Source organism: Alnus glutinosa, chromosome 8 (genome assembly GCF_958979055.1).
Source record: "Alnus glutinosa chromosome 8, dhAlnGlut1.1, whole genome shotgun sequence".
Taxonomy (NCBI): domain Eukaryota; kingdom Viridiplantae; phylum Streptophyta; class Magnoliopsida; order Fagales; family Betulaceae; genus Alnus; species Alnus glutinosa.
Window position 1 is genome coordinate 22,186,637 of NC_084893.1, and position 13,438 is coordinate 22,200,074.

Consider the following 13,438-nt stretch of genomic DNA (forward strand, 5'->3'; position numbering starts at 1 on the left):
ACTAATGCAAAATGATTGATCGGATGTTTGTATTACGATTGACAGTTCTAATGTACAATGATAATAATTAAAAAAAAAAAAAAAAAAAAAAAAAAAAAAAAAATAATCCATGACAAAACCCTTTGATTGTATAACAAATTATCGTTTAAAATTAATTGTTCAACAACCAATTAATTTAGACTTAAAATATTGATTTTTCACAATATAAAAATATATATATATAACAAATCTCTACTAAAAATTGAATAAAATGGTGCATATATAATAATAAGGGTTAAATACAAAATTGCCCCATTTGGTTTGCAAACTTTTTTTTTTTACCCCCTCAGTTTTATTTGTAATCATAGGTTGTACATGTACTATGGGAAAATATGCAAATGGTACCTATGACCATTTTTCCATACAAAACTAATGGAAATCACGTCAGCGGCACATGGCACTATTCAAAATGCGACACATGCCCACAATATATATATTATTTATTTATTTTAAGGCTTTTTTTTTTAAAAAAAAAAAAAAAAAAGTTGTAGGGGTGGCTTTTGGGCCACATGGGGGTTGCCGGCCACCCCCATTTGGCCCGAACCACCCTTAAGGAAAAACCCTCAAAGTTTTTTTCTTTCTGTTTTGCCCTTGGGGGTGGTCGAACCACCCTCGTAGCTCATGGGGGTGGTTCGGCCACCCCCATATCGGCTGGTCTGGGGGTGGCCGAACCACCCTCGTGACCTATGTAGGTGGTTCGGCCACTCCTAAGGGCCAAACCTTTAAAAAAAAACTTCGACAATTACCATTGAGAGTCACGGGGGTGGTTCAGTCACCCCAAGACTGACTAGTATGGGGGTGGCAGAACCAGCCCCAGGCCAAATGGGAGTGGCCACCACCCCCATGTGGCCCAAAAGGGGTGGATGAGCCACCCCTACAATTTTTATTTTTTTTTAAAAGCCTTATATATATATATATATATATATATTGTGGCCACGTGTCACATTTTGAATGTGCCACGTGGCGCTGACATAGATTTCTGTTAATTTTGGATGGAAAAATTGATAGAGGTACCATTTGCATTTTTTCTCATAGCACAGGTACCACATTTGATAACAAATAAAAATGAGGAGACAAAAAATAAAGTTTGCAAACTACAAGGGGCAAGTATGTATTTAACCCTAATAATAAAAAAAACTTTAAAAAACTACACTACAAGAATTAATTTTTTTCCTGCATATAAATGTGGGTTTTTTTCCTGTATATAACGATTATCAGCAACGATCAAATAGTCGTTGCTAATTATGCTGTAGGTTATTAGCAACGACACATAAAATCGTTGCTGATAATCAAGTATTAGCAACGATCCTCAATGTCGTTGCTAATAAGTGGATATCAACAACGACAACCAGTCCTTGCTAATGTGCTTTTATTTTTATTAGTTTTAATAATCAGAAGAGCAATAGCAACAACTTTGTGGTTGTTGCTGATAATCAATTATTAGCAACGACATACTAAAGTCGATGCTAATAAGTGACTGTTGTTGGTGATCTACTTATCCGCAATGATATTTGTCGTTGCTGATATTAATTACTATTAGCAACAATTATTTTTCGTTGCAAATGCTATATTATTGTCGTTGATACTTTCCCGCCATGCAACGCGTGCGAGAAGAAAATTACCGCGAAGGTATTTGTGACGACTTATTAGCAACGCCACATTTGTCGTTGCTGATATAAATTTTTTTTGACATTAGCAGCAAGTTTTAGCAACGACATATAAGTCGTTGCTATAGATCTATTATTAGCAATGACATTGAAAAGTCATTGCTGTTAAGTGATCTTTAGCAACTATATTTATGTCGTTGCTAAAAATGTCGTTGCTACTGGCCAAATTTCTTGTAGTGTGTGCTTCGAAGCCTTCCATGTCCGCTTCAGCTGTCTCGAATAATACTTCTTGCATTTTTGAAAAAAAATTAAAAATAATAGGCGTAGGTAAGTAGGGATAAAGCATAAAGCAAACAGATTCTACTCTCCTCTCCAATATGAAGACCTTTTTTATAGCATGCATTCTTTTGGCTTCCATATTCTTTCTTCCTTCCGACATAAAAGCTCAACAATTTGATCCTCCCGGCGGTGAGACTACGAATTCCATTGTGTTCTTATTTTCAACATTAAAGATGAACTCGAACATAGACATTAATTAGCTTTACATGTGCATGTGTCTTCCTTCATGCATGCTTGTACTTAATTATTATTAATTTGGGCATTCATTTCAGCGATATTTTAACTTTTCGCAATCTTAATTTGTTGATTAGATATACATTATCGATCGTACTAGAATCAACTAATTAATATGATATGATTGAAAATTTTAGGCTATTAATCTAATACGTTATATCTATCTTAAATAGCAATAATACTTTGGAAAACTGAGCAAGAGGGTGCAGGATTAATCATATCAATAACAAATTTTATGATATTCGATCAACAACGTGAGAAATGTTAAAAGAAAATTTAAACAGAAAAGACTAATTAACCAGTACCAGGTATGAGTATGATTTTGGATTTATCACGTAGATCAAATATTTTATAGGCGTGGCAGAGCCGATTAAGATCTTCTACAATTTTAAAGAAATTTTAAATTATCAAATTATATATGTGAATTTCGGCCGTTTTTTATATCGAACGGCGTAAAAAATACTTCATATTGAAGATATAACATATTATCAATGCCAAAAAAACCAAAAAAAAAAAAATCATTTCAAAATGCTTTTTCTTCATTTTTAAATAAATGCTTCTTCTTTACTAAACCAAAATATAGTTTTTTGCTCAAAACTTTTATACGACATAAAGTATAAAAATCTGATAAAAATATACTCAATTCTCATCATTAACATGTCATACTTTTCATGTCGTTCGATGCATAAAACGACCTAAATTCAAATAATTTGAGAATTTACAATTTTAAAAAAATTATAGGGAGTACAAAAGGCTGCAATCCTTATGAACGATCCTCGTTTTGCTCGCCTCAAAAACGACCGCCTACAATACGTCCATGTCCTCCTAACGACGGCCACAGTCATTGCCCATGAAAAAGAAACATGTGGTTTCAATAATGAATTTGTTGGACAGATTATATTATTAAGTAGCTTATCGTCGTGAAGAGGAAGAATAAACTGGTTCTGTGTCACTTACGGCTTGGGGAAATTGCAGTTTTTTTGTATGTGTTGTGTAACTATGTATTTTTTGTTTCTCTGCCGTGTAAAAGAGAAATGATTCATTTCATTTCTAGCTTGGTTCTTCTAACCGTCTTTTTAATTTTTAAAATTATCATTGAATTTATGAGGTCTATATGGGTCCTATCTACAGACCCTACAAATTTAATGGTAATTTAAAAAAAAAAAAAAAAAAAAAAAAAAAACACAAAAGAGGATGAGAAAAAGACGCTGTAAAACTATATGTACTAGATGTCGTTTTCGTAAAATAATTAAGCGAGCTGATGAAAGTTAGTCTATTTGTATGTGATGGACTGCGACTTTTTCTAAAAATTTAAGCTAATAGAAAGATGTAAATTTAATCACTTAATCAATACTTTAATACTATGAGCATCATATATAGTTCTATAGCCATATTTATCCAATAATATGCTAATACATATTAAAATGAGATTGAGGTTTAGGGGTTACATTCTCTTGAGGAAGAAGGCTTACCAAAATCACATTTTCTCTCTTTAAAACCTCTCTCTTTCTCCTCTATGGGCTGCTAGCCTAAAAAAAAGAAGGCGAAAATGGCATTTTTCTGAGGATAAAGATGGCTTTATATGACCTTTTGCAAGAGGGGGGCTAAAACCAAATGTTCTCAGACGGGCTCAAACGTACTAGAAGAAACTCGAATGTTGGGAGTAAAAGCAACTCGATCGTTCGAGAGGAGACTCGAACGTTCGGAAACAAGACAACTTGATCGTTTAAGAGGAAACTCGACCATTAAGGTAAAAGACAACTCAATTGTTCGAGAGGAAACTCGAATGTTCAAAATAAAGAAATTTAAAGTGTCAAAGGTTTTAAGTAAATCTAATTTATAGCATTTTATTGGAATCCCTTTTTTTATATATATAAAAAAAATAAGGATTTATAAATCTTGATTATTAAATAAATAAATGTATTTATTCTCGGGGTATTACAAATATCCGCCTATGTCACTGTGATAACCCCACAATCGCATACATCTTGATATTGCAGGTAATGAGAGTGTTGATAAGGATCTAGTCACCTCATACTCGAACTTCTATGATTGAAGTAATAGGATGCTGCATGTATTTTGATTAGGCGTTGTACATCTTTTTTTTCTTTTTTTCTTTTTTATGTTTATAAACAAGTGTGATATATTTATCTTTGTACCAACCGTGACACTTTTGTATAGCTAGTGTTTAAGATACGTTAGAATATAGTGTAAAATTTTTAACAATATATATACATATATATATATATATATATAGCTTTGTGTGTTACGTGATGATGTATATTGTTGTTTAGTTGTTTCTATTATGAGTTATAGAACTTCGATGTAATGAGTATATATGTATATGAGATGTTCATAGTAGCGTTTCGTGCATTCGCCCTTGTCGTATATGGGGCGTGTGGTTGTGGGGTCGTTATAGATCGTTCGGTTCTCAAAAAATTCTAAAAAAATTCTCTTAACATCATTTGTGAATCTTAAAAACATGGTGTAGTTGTGTTTATAGGTTGGGAGAATTTGTATACTTAATATCTTTTTAAAAAATATTTAAAATTTCGTGTGAGCGGTAAATTGGTAATTATGTAATCCAAAGAGTTCAATCGATCATTAACTTGTATCATGATTGATCGAACTAGGTGCATCGAGATGATTCTTCAATTCAAAGAGTTTGGTCGATCCTTCGATCTTATCATGATCGATCAGACTAGTGCATCGTGATGATAAAAAGTCCAAGAGTTCAATAGACCCTTCAATGGTATCACGATCGATCAGACTAGTGCATAAAGATAATACAAAATTCTTAAAGTTTGATTGATCATTCAATCGTACCACGATGGATCAAACTAATGCATTAGGATCAATTGGACGTTCAAACAAATCTTAAATCGTGTTAAATTCGATTGATCCTTCGATTTTGTCCTTTTCTGTAATAAGAGGATGCTCAAGAAATTACCACAATCAATAATCTTGTAGAGTGAAGCAAACATATATGACATGTCTGCAAAGTGTACTTGGAGAAGCCATCAATTAGTTATGACTTGGGTAATTTCAGTATTGATCACTCGGAATCATTCAGTATGGAAAATGCTCAACATTCCGTAACTTACATGGTTGTACTTGGAATTTGTGAGAAAGAACAAGAAGATGTACAACCATATATATTTTCATCATCTAGCAAGACTTTACCTGGCTTAAGGACGCCGTGCATAGAGTTGTAGAAAGTAGCATAGTCATGGTGAAGACATTCCAAGTCAATGTCAATGCTGATGTCCAATTGTTCATGGTCGACATTAAGAAAATTGGTGTAAGTGAAAATAACGACTTTGACAAGGTTGTCATGACTTCACTGAAACAATTAATCAACGAAAAATGCTATACATTTCAAAAAAAAATTTCAAAATTTAATTCTCAAATAAAGTCACTAATAAGACAACACCAAGCAAGTTGCATTGCTCAACTTCTTGCTATGCCATTAATATCTTTTGGCACTTGCAATTCTTGGACCTCAACTAATTGATTCGATGCATGTGGAAAAATTGCCAATGAAGTAATGTCCTTCCAGAAACGTCACGGTTCAAGCATTAATCTTGGGGACTGATGCATGCACTGTGGATGCATGTGTTGCAAATTTGAGCCGAGTAAGCTTATTTGGAATTCAACTTAATATCAAGGCCTATCCTTGGGCCCTCAAGTAAACACACACACACACAAACACCGAGTGACACAGATAGGATTGGGTCTTGTGGATACCTTTCTCAGATTCAATGCCGTGTTATCCCCGTAAAGAATGATAACAAAAGGATGGGCCTCAAATTCAATGATAGTGGACGATACAAATGTTGAACGCAAGCGTGACCTTGACTAATAGAATTGCAATGTACAAGCTAGAATCAAGAATCAATAATCAGAAAGTAGAGAGAAAGAGAGAAGATGAAATGCATGTGGAGAACGAATGATTTCAATTAATATTCCATGTAAATGATACGAAGAATCCTATCTTTACATGAGTATAAAAACAGAGTAAAGTAACTAATTAACTATCTTCATTACATCACGTGTCACGTGTTAGTAACTAACTGTCTAACTAATAAGTTTAACTAAGGTTGTAATAATTTTTTTTATTATTCCCATTTTTTTTTGCTCCAATGTTACTGACTTGTTGAAAGTTGTATACATATATGTATAATTTGGGTTTTTTTTTTTTTTTTTTTTTTTTTTTTTTTTTGTGTTTTTATGGACCAGGTATTTCGGTCCATAAGTATTAAATTGGTTAATTAATTAATTTTTTTTTCATTATTATTATTATTTTTTAACAATGCTGCATGTGCCAAGCAGAGACGAGATCATCCAACAGTTAGACGGAGTTGCGTTTGGGGATGAGAATGCGGGTAAGAAGAGGAAATGGAAGAAGCGGAGGAGGAGTGCAGCAAGCTCTGATGATGTGCTGTGGAAGAAGAAAAGTATTTTTTTTAGACTGCCGTATGGGAAAGACAATCTGCTTCAGCACAATCTTGATATCATGCACATAGAAAAAAATGTCATGGATAATATACTTGTCACTATTTTGGATATCAAAGGGAAAACAAATGACAACCTGGTAGCTCGGCTGGACTTGCAGGAAATGGGGTTGAGACCTAAGTTGCATCCGTTCATAGCCGCAAATGGTAAGACATATATGCCTGCCGCCTGTCACACCATGTCTAGGGAAGACAAAGAAAATTTTTTGAAAGTTCTTCGAAATTTGACGGTCCCGGATGGATACGCCTCGAATATTTCATGGTGTGTTCGGCTGAAGGACCGTACAATTCCGGGGTTGAAGAGCCATGATAGCCATATACTGATGCAACAGCTTCTCCCAATTGCATTGCGTCAGTCGTTGCCAGAAAAAGTGGTTAGACCTCTTGTGGAGATTTCTGCATTTTTTAGAGGCATATGCTCATCCAAGCTAGCACAAGATGAGATGGACCGACTGCAGGGTGACGTCTGTATAACGTTGTGCAAGCTGGAACAGGTATTTCCTCCAGGGTTTTTTACCAGCATGGTCCACTTGGTCGTGCATCTTGTGCGCGAGTGTAGACTCGGCGGACCCTGAGGGGTGCATTGCAGAGGGGTACATAGCAACGGAGCTGATAATGTTTTGTTCTAGGTATCTGAATAATGCACCAACCTTTCAAAACAGACCTCAGCGAAATCCTGATGGATCAAAGGGAGCGGGCACGCGAGTTACCCTGAACTGGTTGACAATGCACCAGATTCATCGTTATATTGTGTTCAACTCTGACGAGTTTCACAATTTGCGGATGTAAGTAGTGTTTATATATTTTATAGAATTTCTATTAAAAATATTAATAACTACTATTACGTAAATGTATACATTGCGTGTAGGATGCACAAATACGCGCTTAGGCGATCGTGCACTAAGGGTTGCATCACGGAGGCTCTTATTGAAGCACAAAATCATGAGCAGTTCTGTGAATGGTACCATGCATATGTAAGGAAATAGTGGTAAATTTGAAATTGAAAAAATTTATGCATGTTGGGTGTAATTAACCAATGTCGTCTTTAATATATGTAACTATAATATAAGTGGATGGCCTGGACGATCAACGTAGGGAGAAATTGGGCCACAAATTGGTTATGCGTTGTAGAGGGCTGAAAGAGACAGCAGTCAAGTACAACAGGTACGTGGTAAATAGAAAACTGTTCCGCACGCTTGCTCATGATGTGGGAAGGAGGACACAGAACAGCGGCGTATGTGTTCCAACCATTAACGGCGAAACGTACTACGGACAGTTAGCTGATATAGTTGAGGTCGAGTACTATAACAGGACTACGTACGTCTTGTTTAAGTACAATTGGACAGACCCGACGATGGACATAGGGTTCAAAATAGACGAGTATGGCTTAGTGTTTGTCAACTTCAATCACCTCGTCCATAGGGGAGAACTGATTCAGGACGAGCCGTATGTGCTTACATCTCAAGTAGATCAAGTATTCTACGTCGAGGATGGAAGGAACCCAAATTGGGTTTGTGCAGTTAGGACCAAACCGCGCAACGTATACGACGTTGGTCAGGGGGAAGGGAGTAATGAGGCAGGTACAACCAATCATGAGTGCGTACCACTCGTACTAGCCACTACTGACATACCCAATACGAATGATGAATTCGAGTACGATAGGCCCGAAATTGATCCGATTGAAGCTCCCGTGATACCCTGATTGATATTTTTTTTTGTGAGTATGATTCGCTTGAACTCACTACACTTGTTTTAATTTGCATAAATTTCATTGTATAATTTGCATATTCATTAATAAAGTATAAAATAAAAATTTTAATTGATTTATCAACATTTGTTCGTAGGTATTGAAGGACCAGAAACCCCCTCCTTGTGCACATCGGGCACCCCGCCCAATCGTGTCCCCCATGACCACGCCCACAGATTCGACAGCATTATATATTGCGGCGTGGCCACACCACCCAAATGCTGCTTACAGATCGTTATTACCTGGTACGGTGGCCGGGCCCACCTCAGATCACAGGCAGACCAGCACAGCTGGATGTTTCAGTTCTCCATATTCGGAGGCCCCCACATTATCTCAGATAGGGTTCACGGCACCAGGTAATGTGACTCGATGGTGGCTACAAGAGGGGATGGGGCCACATGGTTATGCGTCTTACTTTCCGTATACATATACTGCACCCCCGCCGTGTAACCCCGATAGTGAGACACAAGATGATAGGTTTCTCCTGTCACAGACTGGGGAGATGCAGATGCCGGCTATGGGGTTGGGCCAGACGCTAGCATAGGCGGCGATGCAGGGCCAGATGATGGGGTTGAGACAGAAGCCAGCATCAGCAGCGGGTCAGGGCCCGGGGCCTGGAGAGAGCCAGGTGCCTCTATCTATTGAGAGCTAGGTGCCATTATTTGGGGAGAGCCAGGTGCCACTCTCTAGTGAGAGCCAGATGCCAGATTTGGGGGGGAGCCAACTTCCCCATGAGGGGGACGTTCCAATGTTGGGTCCCGAATATTTGGTCCCCGATAGCCCCCAGGATATGGGTTCAGAGGATGATGAGCAGCCTCCCCCAGTGGGAGGGGTTGCGGAGAAGGTCGTAGGTGACCCAGCGACCCAGCACATAGAGATTGACCAAATTCGGTTGATGGGTAAGTACATATTTAAATTTCATTAAGACTCATATTATTTTACCGAAAATAAATATTAACTTTGAAAGAAAAAAAAATATTGAATTTTACAATTTATTAATATAATTGTGTTTTTTAGTGTTGTATATTTAAACAATTAAATGTTGTATATTTTTTTTATTAGGGTACAACCCAGACGGGAGCATTTATTATGAGGTGATTAGGGACCAGGAGAGAAATTGGGTGCTCCCAAGGGGGAAGAAGATTGTGTTGCAGTACAATGCTGCGATACAACCTGTAGGATGAGCTTGCAATCGTTTTAGGCGGGCGGAGGGCATGCTTATCAGAAGCGGGTCCTTCATACATATGCGGGACGAATCGGCGAAAGTAGATAAGCAGATTAAGAAGGCTATGTGGGACGTGCTGATGGTGTGGTTATGAATCTAATTTATTTATTTATTTAAATTAAATTGAAGATTAAGTTTCTCTTAAACTCTTGAAATTAATGCTTACATTGAATGTGGAGGAGGAGTTCTATCTACCTGTATCAGTAGATGAGCGCAGGGCACAGCAGGAAGCGTGGAATGATATTGGCCGCAAGCACCGCTTGTGGAAGTCGAGGTTCAAAACGAAGCTAGAAATTCGAGACGGTGACACACCCGATATTATACGTGCAAGATGTGGTGTTCCTACTGACCGACTGGTGCACTGAGGGAAAAAGGGTATGTAGGTATTTGATTTTATGACAAAGAAAATGGTGTGTTTTTTAATAACACTTAATTTAATTTTTAAACTAACTTAATTGTGTCAATGCTTACATTTTTTCCATCATGTCCAATGCGTAGGTGACCTCTGAACGAATGAAGCGTTTGCGCGAGCAGAATGACCTCCCCCATTGTACGGGATCTAAAAGTTATGTTACATTTAATCACGAGGAGGTATGGATAAATATATGTAAATACAATATTTGTTGTCAATTGTTGCTAATTGTCACTATTTTTTCCCTCTAGGTTTGTTATATATTTCAACTAGATGGCGACAGGCATGTACATCTAGCACGCCCCCCACTTGCGCGGAGTTGTTCGTGAAGACGCACACAAGGAAGGACGGCACTTACCTGAACGAACGCACACGGATCTTATGCGTATGCTACTGATCTAATTTACGCGTGTATTTCTAAGTTATGTGTGTGATATGACATTACTTAATATATGTGTATTTTATATTGATGACGTACAGGAGAGGATGGCGCAGAATTTATCCACTAATCCCGCCGCCACGTAGAGCGTCTCACAAGACACGGTGCGTTGGGCACCGAACGACGCGTACGAACAGGCGATTGGGAGGCCTGAGTACGCAGGGAGGGTTTGGCAGGTTGGGCCGAACGTTACCCCTGTTCGTGGGACGTGTTTCGCATACAGGTCTCGTTCACAGGGGGCTCCATCAAGTGGCACGTCCTAGGCTTTGGCTGAGCATGCCCGGGAGGTGGCGGATTTGCGGGCGGAGTTACGTGCCGAGCGAGAGAGAAACGACATCTTGGAGCAGCGTATGCGAGGGTTTGAGGCATTCATGGCCTCGCATGGCACAAGAGGTGCTCAGCAGGGTTCACCTGTAAACGTAAGTAGCACATCGTCAGTTAATTATTTTAAATTTCTTTTCATTAATTGTCATACTTTGCGTATAGTATTATATATTGTAAATGTATTTATTATTTGTAGGTAATGCGACAACAATTGGTCCGTTGTCGCCCTCTGGACGACGCCTGAGCCAGCACTCCCCTGTTGGGACACCATCGCCTATTACACCATCCCTTGCACAGCAATCGCCGGGTGGCCAGTATACTCCTGCGACGGTACCTCAGAGACACCTTTCCGAGTCGTAGATATTTTATGTAATTATTTTTGGTTTGTGAAGATATGTGTAGTTAACAAATACGTTATTAATTATTAATATGTGTAATTTCATTTTGTTCTATTTTGGGGTAAAATACATTTTGCGATATTTTATGCCGGCAAAAACAAAATTACTGAAAAAAAAAAAAAAAAAATTACAAAAGAAATTTCAAAAATAATTAGCCTACATAAAAATACAATTACAAATTAAATGAAATAAAAATACAATTACAAATTAAATGAAATAAAAATAGAATTAGAATTAGAAATTAAATAAATTAAATATACAATTAAAAATTAAATAAAATAAATATACAATTAAAATTTGGAAAAGGAATAAAAATAAAAATTTAATTTAATTCGGAAATTAAATTAAATAAATAGATTTAATATAATTAATAATTGTATTTAAAAAAAAAAAAAAAAAAAAAAAAAAAAAGCAGAACAACATACTCGTGGCAATCTGGCCACGTGTATCATGATACACGTGGTAGTCTGGCCACGTATCATGTACACGCGGCTGACTATCTGACACGTGTATTAATACACGTGTCAGACAGTCTGACACGTGTATTAATACACATGTCAGACAGTCTGACACCTGTATTACTGTACACGCGGCCAAATGTGCATTTAGCTACACCCGGATCTAACAAGCGTGGAACATGTCGCCAATGACACGTGGCCACCTGTTAGCCACGTGTACAGTGTCCGTACACGTGGCTAACTGTGCATGGCCACTTCCAACTTTTTTTGTAGTGTGCCCCGTGACAATCCCTGCATTTATTCTTCAGCTGCACGTTTGCCCGAGTAGTATGGTGCAACTCCTTTTAATTAGGGTTGACAATTTTTTATACGACCCGCGAATTCGACATGAAGTTATAGGGTTTGAGTTTAGGCTAAACGGGTTCGGGCCATAAATGGGTTGACCCACCTAACCTGTTTAGCTAATTGATTCGGGTTTAGTTTGGCGGGTCGACCCGAACCCGACACGGTAACTTATTTTGCCAACCCTACTTTTGGCCCTTGGATTCTATGCCTCTTAATTTCTTGAATATGGTAGAATGGGTCAAGCTGATTATCATCCCAACATCTCTAGGGATCTCTATAACTGATCACCACGGGTTTCAAATATTTGCAGCTGTGTCGTGTGATCTTATGTGGCATTACTGAAATAAAGCCTTTCATGATGCTCTCTCCTTTGATGTTATTTAAGTCTCTCAACATATCAATAAGATTTCTACAGAGCACTTCACTGCTTGGCATCAAGTCCCATCTCCAGTGGAATGCTGGCTATCTACTACAAGTCTTGGCTACAAAATCAATTTTGACACAGCAATCCTGGATACTTTTTCAGCACAAGCAGCGGTTTGTCAAAATCACCAAGAACATATCATTAGTATGATCTCCCAGATTAGTTCTCCTTGTTTGCTAAATTATAGCGAAGCCTTAGCTAAGCGTCTAGCTGTTTTTCTTGCTACTTCTCTTAATCTTGAGAAATTTATCATTAAAGGTGACTCGCAAGTGGTTATTCTACCTCTGCAACATCTCCAAAATCCTTTTGATTGACGCAACTCATCTATTATTTACGATATCATTGACTCTCTTCCAGTCTTCATCTCCTGGAGTGCTAGAAAAGTCAATAAGAGTGCAAACTTCTGTGCCACTCAGTGGCACATTGGGCTGCAGGCAAATCTTTTTTTGGTCACATTCCCACTACTCCTCCTCTCCCTCCCTCAGTCCCTATTGCAAGTGGGAAAGACCCACCTCTTATTAGATTATTAAGTTGTTAGTTTCTTTATGGTTTATTTCTACATTAAGCTTGTTAGCTGCATGCTTCTTGTTCAATGTGTATTTATATATATATATTAGAGTCCCACAATTGCTATCATTTGTGTCCCGATACCAAAAGTAGTGATTTTGTTACCCTCAACACTTTGAAACTAACTTAGAATACCCATTGGCGGCTAATTATAAGTGATCACTACAATCATTAACTCTACCCATTATAAACAAATCAATGACGATAGACAAATCTCTTTAGTGGAGTCTTAAAAATAAAATATAATTTTATTTCAAAAGCACGTACAAACATGAAAGAGCTATAAACAAACTTGATATTCTCATATTAGCTTCCATCAGTATCTTGTAGAAAATTCAATTTGATCTTGTTGAGTGTGATTAAAAT